Source organism: Caretta caretta, chromosome 4 (genome assembly GCF_965140235.1).
Source record: "Caretta caretta isolate rCarCar2 chromosome 4, rCarCar1.hap1, whole genome shotgun sequence".
NCBI lineage: Eukaryota > Metazoa > Chordata > Testudines > Cheloniidae > Caretta > Caretta caretta.
Genome location: NC_134209.1, coordinates 107,048,831 through 107,076,426, shown reverse-complemented (window position 1 = coordinate 107,076,426; position 27,596 = coordinate 107,048,831). Strand labels below are relative to the sequence as shown.

Genomic DNA, 27,596 nt, shown 5'->3' with positions numbered 1-27,596 from the left:
AACCTTAAGGCAAGTCAACTTGCCAGCTCCAGTCTTCAACCTGAATCATGCTAGGTCTCTGCAAAACTCAGAATTAAGTCTATTAAATATGATACAGCCTTGTCTGATTAACTTGCATTGAAGCTCCATTTTCCTTTTGTTAGCAGCAATTTTGTGGTGTTGGTACCCAATCTCATCTTATTACGGCTGTTAGTGAAAGTCTGATTAACAGCAGTAAGTTGCAAAGGCGTATCTTATGCTTCACAACCCTGCTAATTGGCAATCAGTAAGCAGGTTCCAGGAAACCAGTGTGGGAGCACTACTCCCTCACAACCTCCAGCCACCTTCTGTGTAATCTCATAGTTGAACTGAACCTCATGCTGTGGAGCGTCTGTCCTCAGACTTTCAGCTGATGATGCTGGTTGTTTATTCCTTGCCTTCTATCGTCAGAGCAGTCCATTGCTTGTGATTATTATTCAGCTTTAAGACAAATGGGTTGCACTGGACTTCGTTTTAAAAGTATTTTAATGTTTCCAATCAACTTTACTGAAGAAAGTTACTTCTCCTTGATTGGTTCTTGGAATAGTTTTAGGGATAGTGGAATGGATTCCTCCTCTCCTAGCATTACAGTTGCAATTGTAACAGGATCTCTGGCAGGCTTTCACTCCAGCTGTATGTTCTGGACTGCCAGCAAGTCTGTCTTAGCCATCATGTCCTCAACTTCACTTTGGTGCTCAGACTTCCAGAAGTTAGAGGTCCCAGAGGTTCCCACCCAGCTCCTTGATGGAGTCTTCCTGTGTTGCTTTGAGCCAGGACAGCAGACCTAGCTGCCAGATGCTCGGACTCATGACAATTGTGCTTTGAGTTGTTGCTGTTTTAGTGAAGTCCTTGTGGTAGCAGGTATAGCTTCCCTGATGTCATTTAGGCATGTACTTGTGAAGGAAGGGCCAGCCGATGGCTGAATGCGGCCCACCTTCAATGTTGCTTTGTAGACCTACTCAGGGCCACATCTTAGAATGCTGCCTCCTGCAGCATTGGCTCCATGGCTAGCAGAACGCTAGCTGGGCACATCTTACCCCATCTCACTAGGTCTTTGTTAGTCCCACAGCCTACAGGAATGACCCTCCCTCCTCCATGGCAGGATTATTCTTGATGTCTTCTTCTTGGTACAAGTTTTCAGTCCAAATTCAGTGTGTCCGTTGGATGATAAACATGATGCTTTTGAACTGCTTCTGGAGTTGCAAAGATTAGGCCGTGTCTACACTAGCAAGCTTACAACGGCACAATGCAGCTGTGCTGCTGTAAGATTGCTCATGTGGTTCCTCTATGTCGGCGAGAGAGACTCTCCTGCTGACATAGCGCTGTGCACACAGGCACATCTGTTGGTGTAGCTTCTGTCACTTGGAGGGGTGTTTTTTCACACACCTCTGAACAACACAAAGTATACCAACAAAAATGTTAGTGTAGACATAGCCCTAGTGATATACAATTGGCACAAGCGTACAGTGGGTCCTCCGTTTAAAAGGGGACGTAGAATAGGTTCAGATATTTGAAGTTTCAGGTAATCCAAGGGAACTTTCACTCTAACTAATACATGTCAGGAACATGATTCTTGTTTGAATAACTAGGAGGTTTGGATAACTAAGGTGATATTGTAAATACGTGGTGAAAATAGTGCTAGACAGCTCTGTTTGATTAATATTCTGAGCTACCAACTGATGAACTTTCAGTGGCTGAACTAGCAAAACAGTTTATATGGCTTTGCCCTGAATGCAGAAGTGGAAAAAATCCTTTCTTTTTGCACAGCACTCGGATGTTTTCCTTCATTAAGTTTCTCCTGTTATCCTTATAAAGGTCAGATGGTAGCTGCTGCTTAAGCACAACCATCACATGAAAAGCACAGCTTGAAATGTTCTCAGTATGACACAATGCATCTGAAAGTGCTATGGTATTTTATGTACCTACTTTAAATAAAATAAGGTTTAAAAAATAAAAACTATGTGCAGCTAACATGGCTATTTTTTCAGTGTAAAGCATGCTTTTGAAATAACTCTTGCCTTACATTGACATTGGACATCGAAACATAGAAACTAGGGCCAAATACAGAAATTCCATAGATTTTTAGCTAAAACCGTTTGTGAAAACTTGTAGATCAATTGGAATATTCCCCTGAGATTACTAATTGTCCCTGCCTAAAAGGATTTATAAAATTTAGAAGCAGACTGATGTAAAAATTACATTTGCCTTATTTTGCATTAAAATGGCATTTAAAGACTGACACAATGGCAAACTTTAATAATTATGCAGTTTAGAGAGTAATCTGATTGATTTTAAATATTTTTCTCCTCACTTGTTTAGAGAGACTTGTATGAAAACAGAATCTTTCTTCCTTGGGTTAATCTCTTCCTACTTTTCATGCCTAGCATTTGCCTAACGCTTCTGTTTATGGTGGCATAATTTAGATTCTCTAGTCTGAGGAATATGATGTCACAGAGGATGATGACTTGAGACATGGAAGAAGTAAGACGAGTAAGTCTCTCATTCATAGAAAAATATTCTTGGTAGTAACAACTGAGTGAAGAAACTTATCATTTGGGAATGATCATGAAACAAGCTGTCGTCCCGCCCCCTCCCCCTCGCCCCCGAAAATTCCCATGACGAGTCGCTTGTTCTCTAATACTTGCTACAAAGCAGCCCACAACAACATGAAGTAAATGAAAGAATGTGTTACAGGGTTTCAGAGCTATTCCTTATATATCTGGCCTGAATTTTCAGTGTCACTAGTGAATCTCAGCGCCTCAGTTTTTGAGTATCCCAACTTGACTCACCTTTTAGAAGGCCCTGATTTTTCAAAGAGCAGATGCCCAGCACTATCTGCAAATCACTACATCCTCTTAAGGTGTCTTAAGATTCCCATTATCCAGGATGTTCAGTTTTGGGGTAAAATCACTTAAACCCTCATTGCTGACATGCCTCATTTTTATCTGGCTTAGGGATGAATTCTGACAAGTGCTGACAACCCACAACTTCCTGAAGTCAGAGCTACTAACTTATTTATACCTGTTCTATTATTCTTATATTATTGTATTTAAGTGTAAATACAGATTTTCAAACAATAGGTATAATGATGATAAAAGTAGCTTTGCCGCGGGATAAATTTCAGGATTATATGTGGGCTTCTGATTCTCCTCTGCCATCACCGGTGTAATTATGGTTGCTCAATGCTGGAGTATACCAAACCCCTAAGGTACCAATAGCATGCAAGATTTACTGCAACTCTGAGGCAAGCATTGTAAGTGCTTTGGCAGCTACATCTTGTAGGCTTCTGGTAGGCCCAGTTAATACGCAGACACATGGCTAAGTGCAAGGGTATTTTACAAGGACTTGCAGAAAAGGGAAAGGTTGAAAATACCCTAAGTACAGAGGCTTAAACAATTACAGTTCAAAGTAAGTAATAGTGGTTCTTCTTTGGGCTGCTGGAGGCCATCCAATCAAGAGTTAGGGCTCTTCTGGGCTAGTGCCTGGTGTGTCCTCTCCAATCCAGCCTCTAATCAAAGCAAGTAGAGGCTTTCAGGTTTCCAGGCCAGGATCACTTAGTGGTGTATCTCTCACTGGGGCCCCTTTGCACTGGCTCCCTGCCGAGTGATTGCGGCTCACCTTGTAAGTCCCACACAGTCTGCACTCAGCTGTGATGTCCAGCAATCATAACTTGTTCTACATGTGGCTCTATTTAGAAGTCTGTTTAGGTCCGGCCCATTCCCAAGAGGGTCAAGTCATTTTCCCACCCAATCCTTCACCCTGAATTTGAATCAGTGCTGCTGCCGCTACCTCCTGTCCACGGGGTTGTCTCTTCCTCCTGCCTATGGGGTTGGCGTGGTGGTGGCTGCATATGCTGGTGGCTGTGTGTCCGGTTCCTGCTGTCCCTCACTCCCAGCTGCACTGAAAGTCTGCTGCGGAGTGAGAGGTCCTGTGACTCCTCAGTGCACTCACTCCATAGGCACACAGTGTAGGAAGGCAGCAGGAGCGGGACATGAAGCCACGGCTGTGCCAACCCCACAGGCAAGAGGAGGAGAACCAACCTGAGCCCAAGAGAGTCCAGTTGTTTTCCCACCCGACCCAACCCGGACATGACACTTGTAATCTGGTCCTATTGGTTTCAGGTTAGGTTGCAGGGCTCTAACTCTGTGTACAATTCCTGGGGGTTCATATCTGAATCCAGTATCTCTGCAGCTCCTGGCTAGCCATGTCACTGTTGCTTCCCAGAAATGCCCAGTCATTTCCTGGGTCACGGTTCTTCCTCCTACCTGACGAGGAAGAAGGGGATTTGCAGTAGGGAGAGGATTGATGGGGATTGTAGTCACCTGTTTAGCAGGTTCATCGCACCAGCCATAGTATTAAAAGTTTGTTCTCAGCAGTGCTTGAGTACTTAAATGCTCTTCAGTCCTTATCCTTTAACTGATTGTAGATTAATCACATGATTTCAAAATACCATTACCCAATCTCTTGAGCTGTCCAATCTCAAATAGGATTTGCTTTATAAAGTATGAACTGTTTTGGAGAACCGAGTCTCCATGAATTCTAGATTTTGACATTTTTCTTTTTTTAGATCTGTGAATGAGTGCAGTCATACTTAGCTCTGTTAGAATGCTTAAACCACTTGCAAAAAATTGAGATCGCTTCTCAACAGCAGTTAATTTGCATGTGAATTTTTTTTGCAAAGAAAAAGAATTTGAGGGGTAATACTAGAAATGTTGGCTCTTGGTTCCACAAACAAAATACTGAGTAGGCAAAGCTGTAATGTGAAAAATTTCAGGCAGTCTAGCCTGTCTCAATCACAGCTTATATTGTTATTAATAATTGTGTGCAGTGCCATAAATGTGGCTCATGTTTTTATAGGCACATAAGTATGGACTCTGCCCTACAGAAAGTACAATATAAATTAGATTAATAATAATAAATATAACTGACTATTGGGCAGTGAGAAGGGAAGTCAGACAGGAGGAAAATAGCTTCTCAACAGCAGTTAATTTGCATGGAAGGAAATACTCCTGTTGGGGAGAAAACATAGTGATCAGGCTTTATACACTGTTTTTTCTTTGCATATCCTTTAAAATGTATTTAGTCTACTCCTCCAGAAAATCTTGACAAAAAGAGAATTCAGAAAAATGTTAAGGAATGAATTAATGTCCTGGCTAGCTTTTGTCATGTGGCTGTTCTAAGCAGCAGTCACCAGTTAGGCCAAGATTTACTGAATTATAAATATGGGTTGGTCACTATCCATTATAAACTGAGTGTAGACTGCCAGCTTACTTAGTTAAGACAGAAGGCTGGTTGTGTAACCTGAAATCTGAGGTGAAATATCAGTGATTTATCCAATGGACACATTTCAGAGGAACAGCCGTGTTAGTCTGTATTCGCAAAAAGAAAAGGAGTACTTGTGGCACCTTAGAGACTAACCAATTTATTTGAGCATGAGCTTTCACGAAAGCTCATGCTCAAATAAATTGGTTAGTCTCTAAGGTGCCACAAGTACTCCTTTTCTTTTTGCGAATAGACACAGTTTCTTTTGCCATCCCCACTTGCCAATTCCCAAGCTATAATGTATGTATTCCTTCATATACCTAGTCTTATAACTGTCTCATGCATTTTAGTGTAAAATATAGCTTGAGTATGCCATCTGTACACAGTCCAGTACGAGCATAGGAACTGCCATGCCAAATCAGACGACTGGTCCATGTCACCCAGTGTCCTGCCTCAGAGTGGCCAGTGCCAAATTCTGGAGAGAGAGGTGCAAGAAACCCTGCAGCAGTCAATTATGGAATAGTCTGCATGTTTGGGGAAGTTTCTTCCTCATCCTGTTGGTTAATCATGGTGGATAAAAATTGGAATTTTTATTTTGTTTGTTTTTTTCTTTTTAAAAAGAACAATGTTTAAAACGAAATCTGAATTTAATACAAAATATGTTAAGACTAAAATTTATAATCTCCTAAAACTGAATGAATATACTGAATTAACGAGTCTCCATTAAAAATGTTGAGTTAAAGGCTGCCTTTGTATATAAAGACGTTTTTGCTGATTGTAACTTTTGAGGTCAAGCTTTATAAATATGGCAAAATAGGACATATACTGTATTAAGTGCTTGACGGAGTGGAGTCCCAGGAACCGTGCTGTGCAAGAGACTGGCAAAATCATCACAGGCATTGGGACCTGGACACCATCCAGGAGACACCATCATGTATCTCATCAAGGTCATTCACTGAGCCCACCTGGGTGGTCTCATACTCCTATTGTATAGCTTCTCTCTACTTGAGCTATGATGGGTTCACTTCTCAAATTATGAATATTTGACTCCACCCACCATGGAAACTTACCCTGGGTATAGTGTACCCTCCTAAGTAGCAAAAAGATATACCACATCTAGTGTAAAGACTCTATTTGGTTGTAAATCAACATGTTTAGTGGTCATATCAGCCAATGAGGGTGCACCTTTCTTTAGACAATAAGTGAAGTACAAATGGAAAAGTTGCTTTACAACTGATTATTTTAACTGAGGCTTCCACTTGATTATTCAAATTGAATCAGTTCATCCTGCAGTTAATATAAAAAGAAAAGGAGTACTTGTGGCACCTTAGAGACTAACCAATTTATTTGAGCATGAGCTTTCGTGAGCTACAGCTCACTTCACCAATGAAGTGAGCTGTAGCTCACGAAAGCTCATGCTCAAATAAATTGGTTAGTCTCTAAGGTGCCACAAGTACTCCTTTTCTTTTTGCGAATACAGACTAACACGGCTGTTACTCTGAAACCTGCAGTTAATATGTGGCTTATGTACTGAAGCATGAAGTTTATATCCCTTTAGAAACTTTTTTTTTTAAAAAAAAATCCTATGTAATGTAATTGTGGATGTTCTCATTAACCACACACATCTCTAATTCTTTTTTGAATCCTACTAGCCTGGTGGCTTGTAAGCATCCCATCCTGTTTCGCATCCCATCCTGTTTAGGATCCTGGCAGTGGAAACTAATGGAACAAACTTTTGCCAGATTTGGGCTTCCTAACATCATTGATACTGATCAAGGACCACATTTTGTGGGGGATATAATGGGAGCTTTATGTCAGGCATTAGGGATACGTCAACGCTTTCACATTGCTTGCTTCCAGAAGCAGCAGGATGGCCCCGCTCCGGCGCTCTAGCCAGGGCGTAGGGTCAGGGGCTGCACCACGCAGCTCCTGGAAGCTGTGGCATGGCCCTACTCCAGTGCTCCAGCTGGGGCACAGGGTTGGGGGCTGCACCATGGGGCTCCTGGAAGCCATGGAATGGCACTGCTCCAGCTCCTACGTGCTCCAATGGGTCCCTCCGGTGCTCCAATGGGAGCTGCAGGGACATTGCCTGCGGAAAGGACAGTGTGCGGAGACGCCTGGCATGCCTCTGACTAGGAGCCGGAGATGAGACATGCCGCTGTTTCTGGGAGCTGCTTGAGGTAAGCGCCACTTGGAGCCTGCATCCCCTGAGCCTCTCCCCACACCCCAACCCCCTGCCCCAGCTCTGATCCCCCTCCTGCCCTCCAAACTCCTCGATCCCAGTCCGGAGAAACCTCTCATTCCCCAGCCCCACCTCAGTGCCTGCACCCCTTCCTGCACTTCAACCCCCAGCCCAGAGCCCCCTCTCGCACCCTGAATTCCTAATTTCTGGCCCCACCCTGGAGCCCGCACCTCCAAACAGAGCCCGCACCCCCTCCTACACCTCAACCCCAATTTTTTGAGCATTCATGGCCCGCCATACAATTTCTATTCCCAGATGTGGCCCTAGGGCCAAAAAGTTTGCCCACCTCTGTCCTATATAGTCAATTTGAAGTCTTGACCATGGGCCATCCACCTGCTGGTGTCTTGTTGGTCCTTTAGTGACTTGATGATCTGTGTTGTTGGCTGAGCACACTAGGCAACTGTTAATACAGGTTTCAATGTCCTTCTACATTCCTGGCCACCAACTTACAGTAGACAACAGTCTGCAGTTTTTTCCAACCCAAAGTGAGATAGTTCAACCAGTTCTTTTCTTAAACATGTGGGCTTTACAACTACAGGAATGATGTTCCCTACCCCTTTCTTGAGTGCCAAGATGATTCCATCCTTATTCTTGAAGATTTCATAGCATTTACATTCTCTCTTTTCCATTAGCTCTTGTACTTCAGGATCTGCTTCTTGAAGATCTTTTAAATCTGCCTGCTTGTGGAAAGGTATTTTCTGCAGCTGGTCTTGGTAAGCCTCATTGTCAGACTTAGTCCAACAATGTTCCGGTCCAAGTAAGGCTGCTTCTTTGGCCATTTTATCTACATGGTTATTTAGCTGAGAAACTTCTTCTTGACTCTTCCAATGAGCGTTTACTTTATACAAGTTGATTTTTCCTTTTCTGTTCTTGGTAATGTTCCATGCATTTAAAAGGAACTTTGAGTGTGCAACTGGTTTTCCATCTGATGATGTCATTTTTCTTTGAGTCCAGATGGGCATCCACTCGACAAAGGCTCTTATTACCCAATTGGAATCAGAACAGATAAATAGATGGCTTGATAGTTCCATGTCATCCAGGACCGCAAGTACAGCTATTACCACTACAGCTTGCACTGAACAAGCTTGTACCTTGAAGCATCTTTTGAGTTTTCAGTTGTAAAGCATGGACGTCCATCTCTGTGTAAGGCACTGCCGTCTACACCCCAAATACCTAGGTCTTGCTTCTTGGCTTCCAGGTAGGTTATATCTAATTTGAAGGATGATGTTGGTAACTGTGGTAATTCTTCTGGAAGTGGGCATTCGTGTTCTGCACCTTGAGTGAGAAGCGCATATGGCATGGCTGACAAGAACCTTGTCCACTTTTACTTTTCGGTTTAAGAGACTCAAGGTCCATGCAGCTAATCTGGAGTTTGACACCCGTCCATCATTGATTTTGCCTGACAAAACATACTTGATGGGAGTATGTGATGTTCTCAACACCACCAGAAACATCCCGAAGATGTATTCCTAATGCCTTAGAGCCCATATGAGTGCAAGCACTTCTTTTTCACATGCTGAAAATCTGTGCTCCATGTCTGTTAAATTTCTGGACTGATAAACTGTGGTCTGGGACCACTACCTGTGTCTTATAGCAATATGGCACTTATACCCTTTGCACTAGTCGCCAGCTGTAATTGGAAAGGAGCTTCTGGCTTGGGGTATACTAATGCTGGAGCTTCCATCAGCACCTGGTTTAATTTGGCAACTGCGTCACAATGTTTGTCAGTCCATTCCCAGTCCTTTCCTTTTTTAAGTAGTTTGTACAGTGGCTGTACTATTTCGGCATAGCCTTCCACGAATTCTCATGAAAAACCAGTTAGACCCAAAAAAGATCTTAAAGTCGAAATATCTTGGCAGTGAATAGTTTACTGATGAACTCTACCCGTTGAAGCTCTGGTCTTCTTCCTTCACTGCCCAATTCTATTCCCAAATAGGTAACTTTTCTCTGTACCAGCTGTGCTTTAACTGGGTTCACCAGAAATCTAGTTTCTTTGACTTGGTTTAGCACTATATCTAAAATTCACAGGTTCTCACTTTTCGTAGTTGTAGCTATTAATACATCATCCACATAACTGAGAATTTTACTTCAATTTTCTAGGGACTCCCACATTTTTGACACCTGACGATGCCGGATTGAAGGCGTGTTGTGAAATCCTTGTGGAACCCGACAAAGGCAAACTTGTAATATGCAGATTCATGCAACGGGATGGTGAAAAAGGCATTAGCAAGGTCTATTACTGAAAATCAACGAGCTCCTGTGGTAATTGCAGCCATCACTTTGTTATATTTCGCCACTACTGGTGACATTCTAGGGGTTACCTGATTAAGTTCTTGATAATCCACAGTGAGACACCAGGTGGTCTTATCTGATTTCATGACTGGCCACATTGGAACATTGCAGATGCTTTCAGTCTCTGTTAGAACACCTTGTGCAGTTAGAGCGGTTATGGTTTCAGTTATTCCATACTCTGCAGCTGCGAGATAGCGATACTGTCTTTGGGGACTAGGGTCTGGACCATCTACCCTAATCTTGACATCGATTTTTCTACATTGCAATTTGTCCTGTGTGAACACCTTAATGTGCTTTTCAGCAATCTCCTTAACTTCAGGTTCCCAACTGGGCAGTGTCAAGGCTTCTGGATCCTTAGCAGTGGCTATTCGATGGGATGCAGGTATTCATTGGCATCCTTTCACCTTAGTTTCTTCTTGCGCAGCACTTGGTTAGGCAAGTCCACAGTGATGTTCATTTTGGACAGCACATCCATGCCCAATATATCTTGATTGTCCAGATGCTGTATTCCAAAGGATGTGGTTATGAGGAATGGATCAATTAGACAAACTATTGGTTTTATAAATGGAACTAAGCTTTCTTGCCCATTGAAACCTTCCAGGATCTTTAGTTCTTGAGCTGGCAATTGTTTTATTCGAAGTTCTGCCTTGGAGCATAGAAGATAAATAGCAGCACCAGTATCTATCAGCATGTGCTGATTAAATGTTCAGAAATCTCCCTTTACACTTGCCAATGTGGTGGGCCTTTTCCTTTTGCTGTGGAGGGTTTAAGTTTCCTGCAGTGCAAGCTCTAGTTTGCCTAACTCTGTTACATAACTTAAATTTTGAGCAGACAGCCCTTTTATTTTACTTTCTGCTCTTTGTAGGCCTGTAAGTCTTTCACTATCCTGGATTTTTAACTGGGAGATCTCTTGTTCTAACATCCTACATTGCTTTTAGTTCCTTAGCCACTAAAGCTAAACCATAGATCAATGCTTGCTTCTTAGTTTTATAACAAGGCTTAGACTTAGCTGTTAAAAACTCCTTCCATTTTAAACCCAAGGTTTGGTAAGCACCAGTTCCCGCAAACAATCCTGGAACCCCCAGTTTTTTCCCTTTTCCAAATAATTCAGTAGACTCTGCCAATTCATCTTTATTTTGCTGCACTTCTCATCAACTGGATCTAGATAGTTTACTCATTTTCTTTTGTTTCAAGGCCTGACTTACCCCGGACTGAATCTAAATTTTCTTTCAGTGGCACACAGAACACTCACTGCTGGTTTTGTAAACCAGGAGACACTCCCGTCTGCTTGACTGGTGGGTGTCGGCAACTCCTGTCAGGACTACTGCTGCTTGCAGTCAGTTCCTGTATCTCACAAGTGTCACCAGCTTTTATGCCAGCACTCTGTGAATCATAAACTGGGTCACCATTCTATCAGTGCCTATCCCAAAGTTGGAACAGGATATTAGCCTCTCCTTGTCACTTGGTTGTTCAGACCAGTGTGACTGCGACACCAAGCTGCTTGCAGAACTGATCCGTTGCGTCTCGGTCTGCCTGCACTGTTTTCATCTAGACTCAGTAGACCACTGAAGGCCCGCAGTGCTGAGTGCGCCTCCCAGCCCGCTACCTGACTCTCATGTCTGCAACTGGGACTCACTCTTCACAGCCCGCTGTCCACCCGCTAACACTCATAGTTAGCACCCCTCTTGGATTCCTTTCCAGAGGGAAACAGGTCACTGGCCCATTGCTAGCAGCTGCACACTGGCCTGCTGCTTTGTGTCCCTTAATCTAACTGGAGGTTACTGATCTGGTATCCTGGAGTCGATCCCACCCACATGGTCAGTGGACAGAAGCCAATACAGTACCACATAAATTAAACGCTTTAATTACTGTATGGAGCATGCCCGTAGCAAACTCAAATGGGGGTCCTGTTGCGGTTGCCAGAAATATGTTAACCAGGAACTCAGATCTTGCCTCGGGTTAACTGGATGTGCTCTAGGTTCCACACCTCAGAGTCCCCGCCCAGCAGACTCATTACCCCAAACCTCATCTATCGACGGAGAGAAAACTAAGGACAGGATTAACTGTAAAGCAAACTGGTTTATTAAACAGTGATTGAAACAGGAAACAGTAACTTATAGGACCTCCAGCAAAACAATACACAAAGGGCATATAGGTACAAGTTGGCACAACAAACGGACATAAAGTTAAGGTCCCAAACCCATGAGGACAAAGGGGAATTTACTACAGGTAAGGTACAGAGGTACACAGCATACTACACCAGGTTTGGAGGAATGGACCCACGACAGAGTACATCACAGATGGAATACATCAAGACAGCAAGGTGAGGACATAGGAGTTCAGGATACAGGTAAGATAGGAATCAATCAGGAACTGATAACTGGAACTATGGAGTTTGGATCTTCTTCTGTGGTTTTCTGTAGATGCCTCGAAGTCTTGGCTAGGACGTACCACCAGGAAGGACCAGCCTCTCCTCTCGGGTGCAGCAGTCTTTTATGCTCTCCTGTTACTAGGCAGAACACAGGCCATGTGACCCTTGCTCTTTCCTGCCTTAGAGAGAAAAAAAGTGCCAATTGTCTCAAGAAGGAGGTCACCAACATGGTGGACAAACATAAACTCCTTACAAACAAAATGGCAAAGTGCCTAAACAAAATGGAACTTGCAGTTTTCTCCCTACACTGTTAAAACTTTTCTTACTGCTGATATTTGCCATATAAAAAAAATACAGCCAGAGATATTCTGGATAACCGTGGCAATGAAATGAACATAAATATACAAAAATGGGGGGGAAATTGCAATATACTATATATACACTAATTTTATATTTTGTATTTGAGAAACAGCATGTAATTATGTAAAGACTGTGCAACAATACATAGCATAACTATTTAGGCTAGGTGGAAAGATGAACAGAGTTAATGTTTAAAAAGAAAATAAAAGAGGAGTACTTGTGGCACCTTAGAGACTAACAATTTTATTTGAGCATAAGCTTTCGTGAGCTACAGCTCACTTCGTTGGATGCATGCTCTGTCATTACCAGGCTGAGACTTTTAAATATTCTCTTAACATAGTTATTTTGATGTATTCAAAGTTGTGTACAGTGCAACAGACCTACATAAAGATTTTGATTTTGTTTCCCCTTCCTAATTGCTATAGTTTTATACATCCAAACATGAAGGCTTTCTGTGTTTATTATTTGCTGGAAGTAAAAATAATAATGTAAGTTTTTCAATTGGAATGTGCTGGAACTTAAGTCAGTGCATAAAGCTAATTTTTTGCACATAATTTCATATATTTTTGGATTGAAATGCTTCTAAAATGATGATAAAAGAAACCTTGCATTAAAGAACTCTTTACTATATTTTGTCTAATATTGGCATGAAAATGTAAACCTATGAATTGGAGGGGGAAAAAGTTGGGTATCATGTAGTGGCAGCAGAGAGATTTTTGATGTTTATCAAACCCAGAACATAAGAGATTATTAAAACATATTCTTTGGCAAGTAAGAAGTAGATGTTTAAATTAAAAGGAGTAAAGGAATTTGTTGCTCTTCTCCCAAAGGTCATAAACTGAGAAGGAATGAGTCCTTGGCGGCTGTAACTATTTTGCTTTTTGCTTTTGGGAATTTGGTACAACTGTTACAGCTACTGCCAGACCCTCAGCCCCTACGGCAGTTTTCTTGCGTTTTTTGAGGTCCACCTACAGCAGCTGCAATGGATAGAGTGCGGGCTTAGTGGCAGTCAACTCTGTGGCTGTGTAGCGCAATGGTCCTTGTGGTAGCTGTTTGTTCTCAATGCGCTGAGTATAGTATTAGTGTTGGCCAATCGTTGCTATTTATTGGCTTTAAATGAAAGATAACTTTGCTTCATTTGACAGGAAAAAGAAAACAGAAGATGTAAAAGAAAAGGGAGAAATAATATAATCACATTAATAGCAGCTATGTTTACAAGAAGCTGTGAGAGACTGCCAGCTGGCGAAAGTCTGTTCATTTTCAAATGTTTCATGTGGTGCTGATTTTTATTTTTAAATGTCTGTTTCTTTTGCGTCCTTATAGTTGAAACTTTTTTAAAAATGCTAAACAAAACTCCAGCTCTTTCTCAATCCTGGGCATATGCTCTTCCGTGTTCAGTTCCCTGAATAGAGCGGTGTGCAGCAGAGACTGTATTTTAACTGTTTCAGAGTAGCAGCCGTGTTAGTCTGTATCCGCAAAAAGAACAGGAGGACTTGTGGCACCTTAGAGACTAACAAATTTATTTGAGCATAAGCTTTCGTGAGCCACAGCTCACTTCATCAGATGCATGTAGTGGAAGATACAGTGGGGAGATTTTATATACACAAAGAACTTGAAACAATGGGTATTACCATACAGACTGTAACAAGAGTGATCAGGTAAGGTGAGCTATTACCAGCAGGAGAGCGGGGAAGGGGGAGGGAACCTTCTGTAGTGATAATCAAGGTGGGCCATTTCCAGCAGTTGACAAGAATGTGTGAGGAACAGGAGGGGGAGGGGGGGAAATAAACATGGAGAAATGGTTTTACTTTGTGTAATGACACATCCACTCCCAGTCTTTATTCAAGCTTAAGTTAATTGTATCCAGTTTGCAAATTAATTCCAATTCAGCAGTCTCTCATTGGAGTCTGTTTTTGAAGTTTTGTTGTTGAAGAATTGCCACTTTTAGGTCTGTAATCGAGTGACCAAACAACAAAAACACAACAAAACCACTAACCCAGGAACCTATCCTTCCAACAAAGCCCGTTGCCAACTGTGTCCACATATCTATTCAGGGGACACCATCATAGGGCCTAATCACATCAGCCACACTATCAGAGGCTCATTCACCTGCACAGCTACCAATGTGATATAGGCCATCACGTGCCAGCAATGCCCCTCTGCCATGCACATTGGCCAAACTGGACAGTCTCTACGTAAAAGAATAAATGGACACAAATCAGATGTCAAGAATTATAACATTAAAAAACCAGTCGGAGAACACTTCAATCTCTCTGGTCACGCAATTACAGACATGAAAGCGGCAATTCTTCAACAAAAAATATATATATATCCATCCTTGATTGACATCTTTAACGCATGAAAGATTTACAAATGCAATTTGTTTACATTAGAGTTTAAATTATTACTACTGTTTTACTTGAATTATTTTACAGGCTACACCTTTTTGATCTATGGCTTCAAACATCATTAAATTATATGCAACACCTAAAGTCATTTTTAGAAATATGCAGATGGATATACTTTTGTTAGCAATGCATCTTGTAAAAACTGTACTCTAAATCTGAATGCTAAATATATGTCTAACGTTTCTTTGGTGGTCCTATTACTCGGTAGTCTCTGATTAATAGGATGTTTGGTTTTTAATAACATCTACTGTAGTCATTTATGTGAATAACTTAGATTTTAAACTAGAAATATTTTCCTTAGCTATTAAAACACTTTGCCTTAAACAGTAGATTTTGGCTGGCTGCCTTTGTTTTGAGATAGCTTAAGTGGGTATTCATGCTCTGTTTATATTTTTTCGCACTGTGTGGTCTCCTAATTGTTACATAAAAATACAGTGTAAACTTGTAAAGTAGCTTTTTTTAATCTGTAGGTCTGATTCATTTTTGTATTTTGCTGTGAAGGTCAGTTGAGGGGCAGCAGATATGATCATGCTGTATTCGTGTGTTAAGTAGGTGGCTTTGGGAGTGAATGCCCAGTTTCCTTCAAAACAATTCAAGTGCACAAAGGTCTGAGGACAATGGTGTCCTAGAACACTAGGAGAGTAAAAACAGAGCATGTTTTCAGTGGTCCTTGAAATCTATATTAAAGATTTTATTTTAAAACAAATAGAATAATCCCACATTTTTAAAAAATATATATGAAGGTTAGATTTTTCTCTTTGCAGCATTTTGTTCAGATAAATGAAATAAAGTATTGCTGGCTCAATGGATAACGAGGAGATACAAGATAAAGAGAAGTGTTGAACCTGGATCCTGAGCTGTTTTGTATTGGTAACAATATGATGTGATATGACATTTCTTTAAATCTCTGTCTTGCCATGAAATTTTCTGCATTTTCCGGTAAGATTGCATAGCATCAAATGTCATAGTCTCTTACCAAGAAGGAAACAGGCCAAATGACAGTCATTTCACAGGCAGCATAAGGATCCAAGCTTCACCTGTCTCTGTCTCTGTCCCATAGGCAGCTAGTGAAAATATTCTTGGGGGAAGGCAAGGTGTGCGTATTGGGGGCAGTTTCCCACCCACATTTGGAGAGAGTCTGCTCTCTGTGGGTGGGTGTGTCAAGCCCAGCTCTCTGGTGTGTGTGTGTGTGTGTGTGTGTGTGTGTGTGTAGGGGGTCCCTGTCCCTATCTTGGCCTGGTGTGGAGGGGAGGCCCCGAGGTGGTGGGGGAGGGGTTGGAGAGCGAGATCACCTACAGTGTAGCAGCTCCTGTTCTGCAGGGTTGGGCCAGGGCTAGGGATATTTAGTTAATTTAATGCCAGACAAAACAAAGTAAAATGTGGCAAAAGGAGTAGGAGATAAGATGGGGTGTTTGGGCGGGTGGAGGGGGAGAAATGAATAACTCCCCGTGATCTAGCAGAGCTAGGGAAGGGCAGAGGGTTGTCTCTGATGTCTAGAAGGAGCATGCGGGGTGGGAGAGCAGTTCACCTGATCAGTATTGGTACCTTTGCAAAGCCTATACCCTTGAACTCTAGGGAGTCGCGGCTGACATTGACACAGTCAACCCAGCATGCACGCACTGCTGCTTCCCCAGCGTGTAGCCTCAGCCTCCCGCCCGGCCTTGTGGAAGTTCTAGTGTGCAGAGCCCAAAGCTAGCTAGAGGCAGGTGAGACTACAAGTCTCAGGCAGGGTCGGCAGGTGGGTGCATGTGCACAGGGAAGCTGGGAGTGGAGCGAAGGTGATGGGTAGGGAGTATGCTGTGACTCGTTCTGAAATGCCGGAGTGTAGCTCTGCCCTCTATTTCAGGTGCTGGAGCAATGCTCTGCATCACTCTGGTAGCACTATGCCCTGGCTAGCAGAGAGAGATTTGGGGTGCTGAGCCCCTCTAGCCCTAGCCATCTGTACTCTGTCCTTCCCTTAGTTTTAGCTGCTTTGCAATTAGGGTGGCAAGATAGCAAGTGTGAAAAATTGGGTCAGGGCTGGGGAGTAATAGGCACCTATATGAGAGAAAGCCCTGAATATCGGGACTGTCCCTATAAAATTGGAACATCTGGTCACCCTATTTGCAATGAAATCATGGGGTGAATTTGCACTGATTTCAGTAGGGCCTGGGTTTTACCAGGGAGTCCTTGCTCAGGTATCTGCTCACTAAACATAGCCCTGTTCTTATTTTCCCTTCTCCTCCTCCTGAGGTCACTGGTCAAAAATAAAGAAGGTTGTAGAGAAAGTCAGGAAATCATGGAGGCCTAAGTTGTCAAGCAGACAAGTAGTGTGGACTGGATGCTGGATAGCTCTGGAAGGTGCAGGATAGGGATGGAAAGGAATCTTGTCTATGCTGTGAAGTGGCTGCTACCATACCTTTGAGGTGCCAGTAGTCACAATGGCACAAAGGCACCCCATGTCCAAGGAGAGGTGAAAGCAGGCATATGGCTATGATTATACTGGCCTCAAAGTCAGAGCGTGGCCTGGGGAAGTATAGAGTCTGCAGGACACAACCTGGCTTATGTCTGTAGGCAAACCAGTCTACACTGGTTGTTTCCTAGTGATGGCAAGTCAGAGAAATGCCCTCTGTTTGAGCCTTGTCAAGGTTCCTTCCCCACTCTGAACTCTAGGGTACAGATGTGGGGACCTGCATGAAAGATCCCCTAAGCTTATTCTTATCAGCTTAGGTTAAAAACTTCCTCAAGGTACAAACTTTGCCTTGTTCTTGAACCCTATGCTGCCGCCACCAAGCATGTTAAATGAAGAACAGGGAAAGAGCCCACTTGGAGACATCTTCCCCCCAAAATATCCCCCAAAGCCCTACACCCCTTTCCTGGTGAAGGCTTGATAAAAATCCTCACCAAATTGCATATGTGAACACAGACCCAAACCCTTGGATCTTAAGAACAATAAAAAAACAATCAGGATCTTAAAAGAAGAATTTTAATTAAAGAAAAACTAAAAGACTCACCTCTGTAAAATCAGGATGGTAAATACCTTCACTCCCACAAGATTAGGGTATCAGTTGGTCAGTATGTTTGAAAATTTGTCTGCACGTACATTCAGGTACATACATACTGCAGAATTCTCCTCATTCCCTCCCCAGCCCTTTGTCTGTAGGGGATAAGCTATAGAACCAATATTCTAACAGCGACTACTACAGGTTGCCCAGTTCACAAATTCTCCCAGTGAGTAAATTTTGTACTCTGCAGGGGGTGAAGGTGGGCACAGAACACAACAGAATCTCCCCTGCACTGGAACCAGGGACCTGTCAAAGTTTGAGATAAGGAGAAGTGAAAGGGCACTAACCTGCTAACTAGTCTTAAAGATGAAGGAGAGCCTTGTGAACCAGCTATTCAGGCTCATGTCCGTACCTAACAGGCATTGGCAAAGAACAGACGTGATGATAGGCATCCAGGGCACGTGCAGCCTCCTCCCACCCATATCCCCAATCATGTGGACCTGTGAAGAAAGATTAAACTCTGGGTGGAATAGCCCCAGGAACAAAGAAACTTTCCTCCCCTGACAGGAGCTGTGAGCTGAGGCAGCCAGCTGCAGGATATCTTTGGATGGCAGTGATGTCATAAGGCTATGTTTTTTCTTTGATTATGGATATATATGTCCACTTCTTCCACATAGTTTTGCCCCTGCATGGTCTCTTCTTTCTCTCCTTTTTTCCTCCTCTGTTTCTCCCTTCTCTCCCACCCTCCGTATTACCCTTTTCCCTCTACTCTTATGGTCCTAATAACTTATCCCCTTCCCCTTCTTACATCGTTCCCCGCTATAATTTATAAAACAAAACAAATTTTAAAAACCTGCAGAATTAACATTTGCCATGCATCACCCGCCTCACTATGCTTGCATGTTAGATACCCTTCCATCCCAACCCTTGGTCCGTCTTGTCTGTCTATGCTGTAAGTTCTTTAGGACTGTATTTTGTTGTGTGTTTGCACAGTGCATACCACATAGAGCCCAAACTTAATTACAGTTGCTGGGTACCACCAGAGTACAAATAATAAAAAAAAAAATGTGCTAGACAAGATATGAGAACACTGATTAGCTTGGTCAACATTGTGTTATATGCTACGTGCTTAAAAAGCAGTTCAGTTGGTATGTGTATTACTATGTAAGGAGAGATACAAAAGAGTGACAGGTCTAATTTGTTTGACTGGGGACTCTATTATTGGGCTTCTGTTTTTTCTTACAGAACTGCAAGCTTTTAAGTTGAACAATGTGTGTCGATATTTGAGAAATAAATGTGTACAATGTGAATCATTTAGTATGTGTCTTGGGTTTCATTTAATAACCTTTGGGGGACCTTGGTTTTTGTTTTTTCAGGTTTTTTCAAAGAAAAAAATATGGTGGTAAATCATAACATCCTTGTCCATATTAATGGAGAGTGGGCAGGATCATAGTATATAAGAGCCAGTTATTTGGGGAAAAGAAAAGGAGTACTTGTGGCACCTTAGAGACTAACAAATTTATTTGAGCATAAGCTTTCGTGAGCTACAGCTCACTTCATCGGATGCATTCATTGGAAAATACAATGGGGAGATTTATATACACTATGTATATAAATATGCACATAGTGTATATAAATATATATATATATACACACACATAGTGTATATAAATCTCCCCACTGCATTTTCCACTGAATGTATCCGATGAAGTGAGCTGTAGCTCACGAAAGCTTATGCTCAAATAAATTTGTTAGTCTCTAAGGTGCCACAAGTATTCCTTTTCTTTTTTGCGAATACAGACTAACACGGCTGCTACTCTGAAACCAGTTATTTGGGATTGACTTTAAAACATTTTGCTGGCTGCCAAAAACACTAAGGCCAGCCCTGAAAAGACAAGAAGAACTGGCATCTGGGCAACTGTTCCCTCTCCATCCCCAAAGAACAAGTTGAGCTGATATTAAGCCATTTTCCTATATCATATTGATCCAGGCACTCCTAGTTTCCATACCTAATACACTTTTTTTGTTTAGATCTGTGCTGGATGCTACTCTCTTGTTCTGCTTGTTGTTCTTGTTCTGCTCATGCTTGGTTCCTCCTTTCTCTGCCCCACTCTTGAATTCTTACGCTATCTTGAAAGGTATAAGGGAAAAGTTAATGATTTTAAGATTTTTTTTCCCCCCCTCTCATTAAGTGGCTGAGTGTCTGCTGGTAGCAGGAAACTCTCCTCCTTGATTAACAACTTCCAATTAAGTGCTTCAAAACCAAATGGTTAATAAACATAAGAGATTCCAGTTATGACAGAGGGCCTCATCAGACCCATTTACCTTTACTGGGGTTTTCCTTTTGTTTAAAAGGTGGCTGCTGGTTTTTTGTTGGATTGGGTGGGGTTTTTTTGATCCCTAGAGAGAGAAATCCTTTTTTTGCTTTCTTCCTAAGCAATCTTATTATTTTACGCTCTCCTCAGCTAGGCACATAAGGGCACTGATATTGAAATACCCTATCTGCAGGTGTTTTGGACAAACTTCAGACTCGTCCAGACTTCTCCCCATCCTCTCACAGCTTTCCTTCCTTTGAGTCTTATAGTTCTACCTTCATTCAACCAATTGTTTTTCAAAGTTTTTTTTTCTCCTCCATCCTAATCTAGTTACTGCTGCACTCATTTTCTAAGGTTCACTTTTGATCGCAAAATTCTATAGGGCTCCATGCTAATTAATTCCTCCTCCTTACCTTCACACAATGCTTCATGTGTAATGAAAGAGGTGCTGGGGCTCAAGCAATTTTTTTACTTTCATAACTGAAGCAACAAGCCAAGAGATGCCGGGGCTATGAACAGCCAAGCCCAGAGGTACTGGGGCTCAGCCCTGGCACAAATTAAGCACTGCCTGCACACTGCCCATCTCCTTACTGTCATGAAATCTTGTTTAGGATGGGGGAAGAGCCAATAACTTTGTGTTAGGCTGCTCATTTTCTTTTCTTGCCTTTCCCCCTCCTTTACTTACTTTTCTTCACTATTCTTTGTATTAAGTAGGGTAGCTAGGTGCCAGTTTTCGACTGGAAAGTCCAGTCGAAAAGGGGACCTGACAGTGTCTGGTCGGATCTACTGACCGGACAACACAAAGTCCGGTTACTGTGAGTGGGTGAGGCGGGAAGGGGCTGGGTCATCACCCACTTCAGCTCCTGCTCAGCTGGGGCCACCTCCTACCTTCGTCGGGTGACTGCAGCTCCCAGCCCTGACTCAGTGGGCAAGTCCCTCTTGACCTGAGGGGAGGGAAAAAGCAGTGGGCAGATGGGGGGCAAGGAGGAAGATGAGTGGATGGGGCAGGGCCGCAGGGGAAGAGGCAGGGTAGGGGGGCTTTGGGAGAATGGGCAGGGCAGAGGTGGGACCTCGAGGGGAAGAGGCGGGGCAGGGGAGGTTCCAGCACTCCTGCTGGAGTGTCCGGTTTTTAAATATCGCCAAGTTGGCAACCCTAATATTAAGGTCTTGACTCTTTGTCTGCTTTCTAAGTTACTGAATGTAGTGGGTGAAGCCTGGATATTGTAATGTCGGTAAATAACAGTTGTTTAGCTTCCTTGCCATTTGGGTTAGATAGGGCTATAATTTTTGCTGGTCTGGAATTTTGTGGTAGAAGAGAGGACTGGGTCAAAACTGACTTACCAGTAAGTTTACCTTCTGCTTCCTTCCTTGCCGTCTTACCTTCTCTTTTGCTTTCATCTTCCAACAGTATGTAACACTTGTTAAAACAAACAGCAAATGAGTTTTTCTGTAGCAAAAATAATGTGGACAGCATTCACCCGGTGTAATAGCCTTTAACTCTGTGACTTGGGGTATTTCCTTCAGTTCTGGCTGCGAAATAGCTCAGAGACTAAATAGAGAGCTGGCTAGAAATTTTTGGACAGAACTGAAAAATGCTGATTTGTCAAAAGCAAAATGTTTTGCAGAAACATTGTCTTTCACCAAAATTGATTGCCAAGTGAAAATTTTAAAAAAATCCAACCCTTTCAGTAAGGTTGAAATGTAATATTTGAACGTTAATAGGACATCTAGATTTCTCTGTTTCAAAACGATTTTCTGTTCAAATGTTTTTCATTTTATATTTCTATTATAAATTTTTAAAAGTCTAAATAGGAACAAAACATTTTTTATTTTTGTCAAAACAAAATGCAAATTTTTTGAGACTTTTGGTTTGCAGAAAACTTTGTAATTTTTTAGTTTTCTTCCATTCAGGAAATTTCAAAATTGTGAAAATCCCTCAAACAGAAAATCGGGTTCCCACATAGCTCTGCTCCCAAACATGATAATGCTACTGAGAATCATTCAAATCTAGCCAATCTTTCAAATGCGTTTCGACATTGTCAGCATAGCCCCTTCATTTCACAGCATCCAGTGTTATATAGAGTTCTTTTTTTTTTAAGGAGTTCATCCTTATTCCTGATCTAGGACATTCAATAATTAGTCATGGGATCATTCCTAACTATTGAGCAGTTATTCTAAGCTGCAGTACTGTAAAAATGAGCGTGAATACTTTATTTTGCTGTTGTGAAAGATGCAATGAGTGGAGATAGTCCAATTCAAGCTGTTTGCCTTTGCATCTGATCAGCAAATAGTAGGGAGGGAATTTGCCTGCTGTGAATATTTGATTCACACTAGTCTGTCTTATTTTCAGAGTTGGCAGTGCTACTGTATGAATGTACAGTACAGTGATTTTACAGGTTGGCTATTCTAAACAATAATCAATTTCCATTTTCTGTGGGAATAAGTATTTTGTGATTTATGCCAGTCACACTCTGTGTGGAAAATTTTATCATAATACTACACAAGTAACTAAGATTTTTTCTTGTTCCTTAAATTTGAAAAGTTGTCTATATTGAATTTCAGCTGTGAAAGCCTGTAGTGTTTCGTATACACTGTAATCTTTCCAGCCTGAAGTTGTCAGTTTTAGCACAGGATTCAGACCAGTAACTTTTAAATTTGTAATCTTTGTAAGCAAGATAGGTTTGCTTATATGTGAATGCTAATAGCAAGCCTAATGAGTTCTCGCAGACAAGTGTCAGACTGTTTAATGCTTAAAATCATTGTTTGTTTGTACCCTGTATTTGTCCTGGTGTTGATGTATTTCTTTGGTGAGTGGCCAGTTATAACTTGTAAAGTTTACCAATATTAGACCTCTTCCAAGTTTAACATCCAGCATTTTAATAAAAGAAAATGAAGCGCTTAATCCCTAAAGTCATTTCCCCCCTCTACATTACAGGTGACAAGTACAGAGGAAGATGTCCTATTGATTGAAATGATTCTCCGTGTGTGTTTGCTATAAACAAAGAAATTAAAGTAACAATCTTTAGACACCATTGTTTTTCTTAAAGGAGCACAGGAAATGATGTGTTGTATCCGATGACAGTTTCTCCCTGCTTGTCTCCATGAGCAAGATCGTTCATAGGAAGGCAACCTCCTGCCCGCTTAATAATGCACCAAACTAATTATGCATTGCTGCATATGCAGGAGTTGAAAGCAATTATTTTCTAAACCTCAGATATATAAATTTGCAACTTCTTGCTGAGTGTTTCTAAATGTTAAGATACTTGAGTGAGCTGTAAAATAAGAAAATGCATTTTCTTTCCACTTAGTATCCATCTACATGAAATCCTTCATATAGTTATGCAACTAAAAAAAAAAAATTGGATCACCTTCCGTCAGCTGATTTCAAAGCAATGAAGATGTTGAATTGAGCTTCACAGCACTCCTGGTGAGATGGGGGAAGCAAGATCTCCCTTTATTTTAATAGCTGAAGAAAATGGAGCCCAGAAAGTGACTTTGCGAATGAAAGTTGTGACAATACAGAGAGAGAACTTTGGTCACATGATTCTCAATCCTGTGCTTTAATAACAAATCTTTTTCCCCCTCCCTCTTGTGGTTTAGCAGGATAGTTTACCAGTATGTTAAAAAAACAATAAACACAATTTTAGGTAGTACTGAGCCAAACCAGAAAAGCTTCAGTTCTGTAGTACTGTTGGAAGCATTCTGGTTTTGGATTGGCAGCCTGTAGGAATCCGAAGCATTTTGCAGGTTTATCCCGCTCATCTGTCACTCTCAAACATCAATTTCTCTTCCTTAAATAAATGTTGCTGTGCTTCTAGGGCTACCAGGGACTGAAAACCATAAAACTGTCAACATTTAAAAAAAAAAAAATCCAACCTCAGTGATGAAAAAAACATACCTTATAGTGGTCACCATTTTTAAAATACCACTGTTATCCCCTCTTTATCACAGTGTTTCACTATACTTAAAATAGGAAATAACTATAAAGCAGGAAATAACTCATGATACTGTGTTGTGACTGTTTTCAAATGTTGACTTCATTGTCACAATCACTGCAACAGCATATGCAAAAACAGCTTTAGCATTGTGAGAGTGGATTTTTTTAATTTGGGCACTGGGACCACACTTCATGTAGGCCAGTCATTTGTGTGTTTACCAATTTTGGTCACTGTTGACGTAGGTTGGATTGGAATTTCGGACCTAAAGGAAAGAGGCGTTGTTAAAAATCCCTTGAGCCATCCTATCCTTTGATCATTTCCCAAGTCTGTTTGTCTTGGATATTTTGTAACAAAAATTACTTTTTAAAAATGCTTCACACTTAGGTAACCAAACTTTTATTAGAATTGAACCCTGCTCCACCCACCATTTGGAAACAAACCATATTGTGCTCCTTCAAAGGCAAAACACAGTATTGTTCATGTTTCAGTTGGAATTAGTATGGAAAAATTATAATGCAAATAGCAAAACAGATGGCAATTTTACAAGAGTCTTTTCATGTCACAAATGAGTCTTCCTCTCATGGTTGTAGGCTCTCTGTTCTCCCAATTGCTGCTGCTTCTTCCCTGGCTTCTCTCCATAGCTATTAAATTTTAGCCAGGGGTTGGAGGAAGATTTGGAGCACTCCAAATTTTTGAAGCCCAGATTTTGCAATGTGGCTGCTGACAGCAAGCTTTGTTTGCACTGATGTTGGTATGCTGAATGCCAGAGCGATTAGTGTGCTGATCACTGCACACCGAAAAAATAAACAGTGACGTTCTTGCAGATCTGTGCAAGTGCAACATAAACAAAGACATGGGAACAAATGTAGTGATGGCAAGAGTTCTGTGCCGGAGCGGTTTCTCTTCAAATAGGGATAGATGAGAAGGGCTTCAGAGAGGAGTGAAAAGCTTCAAATGTTTGCTTATTCTTCTACTGAAATTATTTTTGAAGTTCAAAAGAAAAGAACCCAAAACTGCTCCAGCACACTTTATGGCACTACTATTCCCCACCAACTGAAGGCGGGTCATCTTCAGGGGGAAGAAGAGAGGAGGGGTAGGGGGGAGTATGGGTGAAGAAATTTGTGCAGTCTGCTACCTCCTGCCCAAACTTAATCAGCTATTCCTAATGCTCTGGCAGTTCCTCGGAAGCCCATAGACCCTGATTGTCACTTGTTCCCCGTGACCTCAAGACTTGTCCACAGGAGAAAGTTGTACTGGGTCTACAAAAGGTGTCAGTTCTTAATATAGTTAAATTGGTGCAAACCATATGGTGGTAAAGCGTCCCTGGTGATTCACCAGTGCTTGCATAACCACAGAAAAGTTGCCCTTCCTGTTGATGTACTCTATGGCCAGGTGGGCAAGTACCAAAATAAGGATATGAGTGCCATTTATCGCCCCACTGCAGTCCAGGAATCCCATTGCTGCAAATCCATCTGCTATGTCCTGCATGTTATTGAGAGTGGCAGTCCTGTGTAGCAGAAGACTATTAATGGCCCTACTCATTTGCATGACAACGGCCTTCACTATGGATTTTCTAACTCCAAATGATTTCCCACTGTCTAATTGCAATCCAGCATTGCAAACTTCCCTAGATTGGTCACCACTCATTTCGCCACTGTCAGTGCAGCTCTCGTTCTGGTGTCCCTGCGTTGGAGCTGGCAGGTATAAGTGGCTTGGGGAGGTTAAGCCTCCCCAAATGGGGCAAGAGATGCTGGATGTGGCGTGCCTTCCTTTGGAGGCATGCCAGTCCACTGCCTTTGGAGTGTCGCTGGTGGAAGAGCCTGAGAATCAAGGGAGGCCATCAGCACCTGGACCACGGTCCCGCTCCGCCACGAGGCCCTGCTCCCACTTGACCTCTTTCCCTGTGGTCCTGCCTATGCTCCACCTCTTCCTGCCCCCGCTCCACCTCTTCTCGCCTGCCGCTCACTCCTCTCCACCCCTCTCCCCTCCTGTCGCTCATCCTTAAGGCAGGAGGGGACAGACTGGAGTGAGTGCCAGGAGGGCTTAGAGGAGGGGGCGGAGAGGAACGAGCAGTGGTTCTCGGGGGAGGGGATGGAGTGGGGGTGAGTGGCGGGTGGGGGTGGCCTCGGGGGGAAGGGTTGGGGCAAGAAGAGGCGGAGTGGGGGAAGAGGCTGAGCAGGGTGTCGGGGTGGAGCGGGGATGGACTGCGGACAGAGTCTCAGGCAGAGGAAATCGAGTGGGGCCCTGGTCCAGGTGCCGGTGGCCCCTTCCACTTCTAGGGAGCTTCTGATTCTCATGCCCAGCCTCCCCAAATGCAAGAGTCACCCCCCGCCTATGGCTGGAGGTCTGGGACAAGCTCAGTACGCAGGAATGTGGCCTTGTGCATCCGAAAGTTCTGCAGCCACTTCCTGTCACCCCCTCTCCACAGTACGATGTGATCCTACCCATCAGCGCTTGTTTCTCAGGCCTAGAAGCAGCACTCCACTGTTTGCAGCTCCTTCGTGAATGCAACCCTGACTTAGTTTTTGCTGTGTCTCCCAGCACTCTGTCCTCCATGCAATCATCATGTGTCCTGCTGCCATGGTTTTGTCCTGCGACTCTGCAAATACCAGAGGATTGTTCATCCTCTGCTTGCGACAGCGCAGAGCTGTACAGGCTCCAGGCTTCTGTCAGAGATGGCTGACAGTGTAAAGTGCTCCCTGGGTTTGTGGGATTTTTAAGATAATGTAGGAAAATTATGGGATATGGATGGTATTATGGGATGGCGAAAGTTGCATGATAGAAACTTGACCCCTTGCTCCCAGTCAGCCCTGTGCGACTTGTTTCTGCCCCACCATGGATTGCCAAAATTTTCCAAAAGACAGTGTGCCAGATGATGGCAAGTTGTATACTGGGATACATACTACACTGTGCATCAATACAAGCACTCCTGATGAGTACATGCAGTGTTGATGCAAGGAGCCAAGTCTACACAAGTGATATACTAACTGTGACAGCTTTATGCTGATGTAATTTATGTCTCCTAACTTCCGTCGACTCGGTCGCAGACTGATGACAGAAAGGGTTTTTCCATCGCTGCAGAAAATCCACCCCCTTGAGAGGTAATAACTAGGTTGATGGAAGAATTCTAGCAGTGGATACGCTGTGGCTTAGGTCATCTTAGCTAGATCAGTGAGGGGATGTGACATTTTCACACCCCTGAGCAACGTAGCTAGATAGTTATGTTTTAGATGTAGACCAGGCGTAAGGATGCATATTCCTATGTAGACACTGGTTTAACTAAATCATCAAGTGCATCTTTCTTGTGTAGAAAAGATCTCAGTTGTTTGAAAAATGTTGTTTAACATTTCCAGCTTGAGGAAAAGAGGAGAATGACTGTCTTTCTCCCCTCCCTGCCCCCCACTTT

General features: G+C 42.5%; 1 protein-coding gene across 8 annotated transcripts in view; it reads left to right on the top strand.

Annotated features, from left to right (window-relative positions):
• The window catches only part of LIMCH1 (LIM and calponin homology domains 1), a 318,197-nt gene that overhangs the window by 167,504 nt on the left and 123,097 nt on the right, over positions 1-27,596 (top strand). The gene's annotated exons all lie outside the window — the stretch shown is intronic.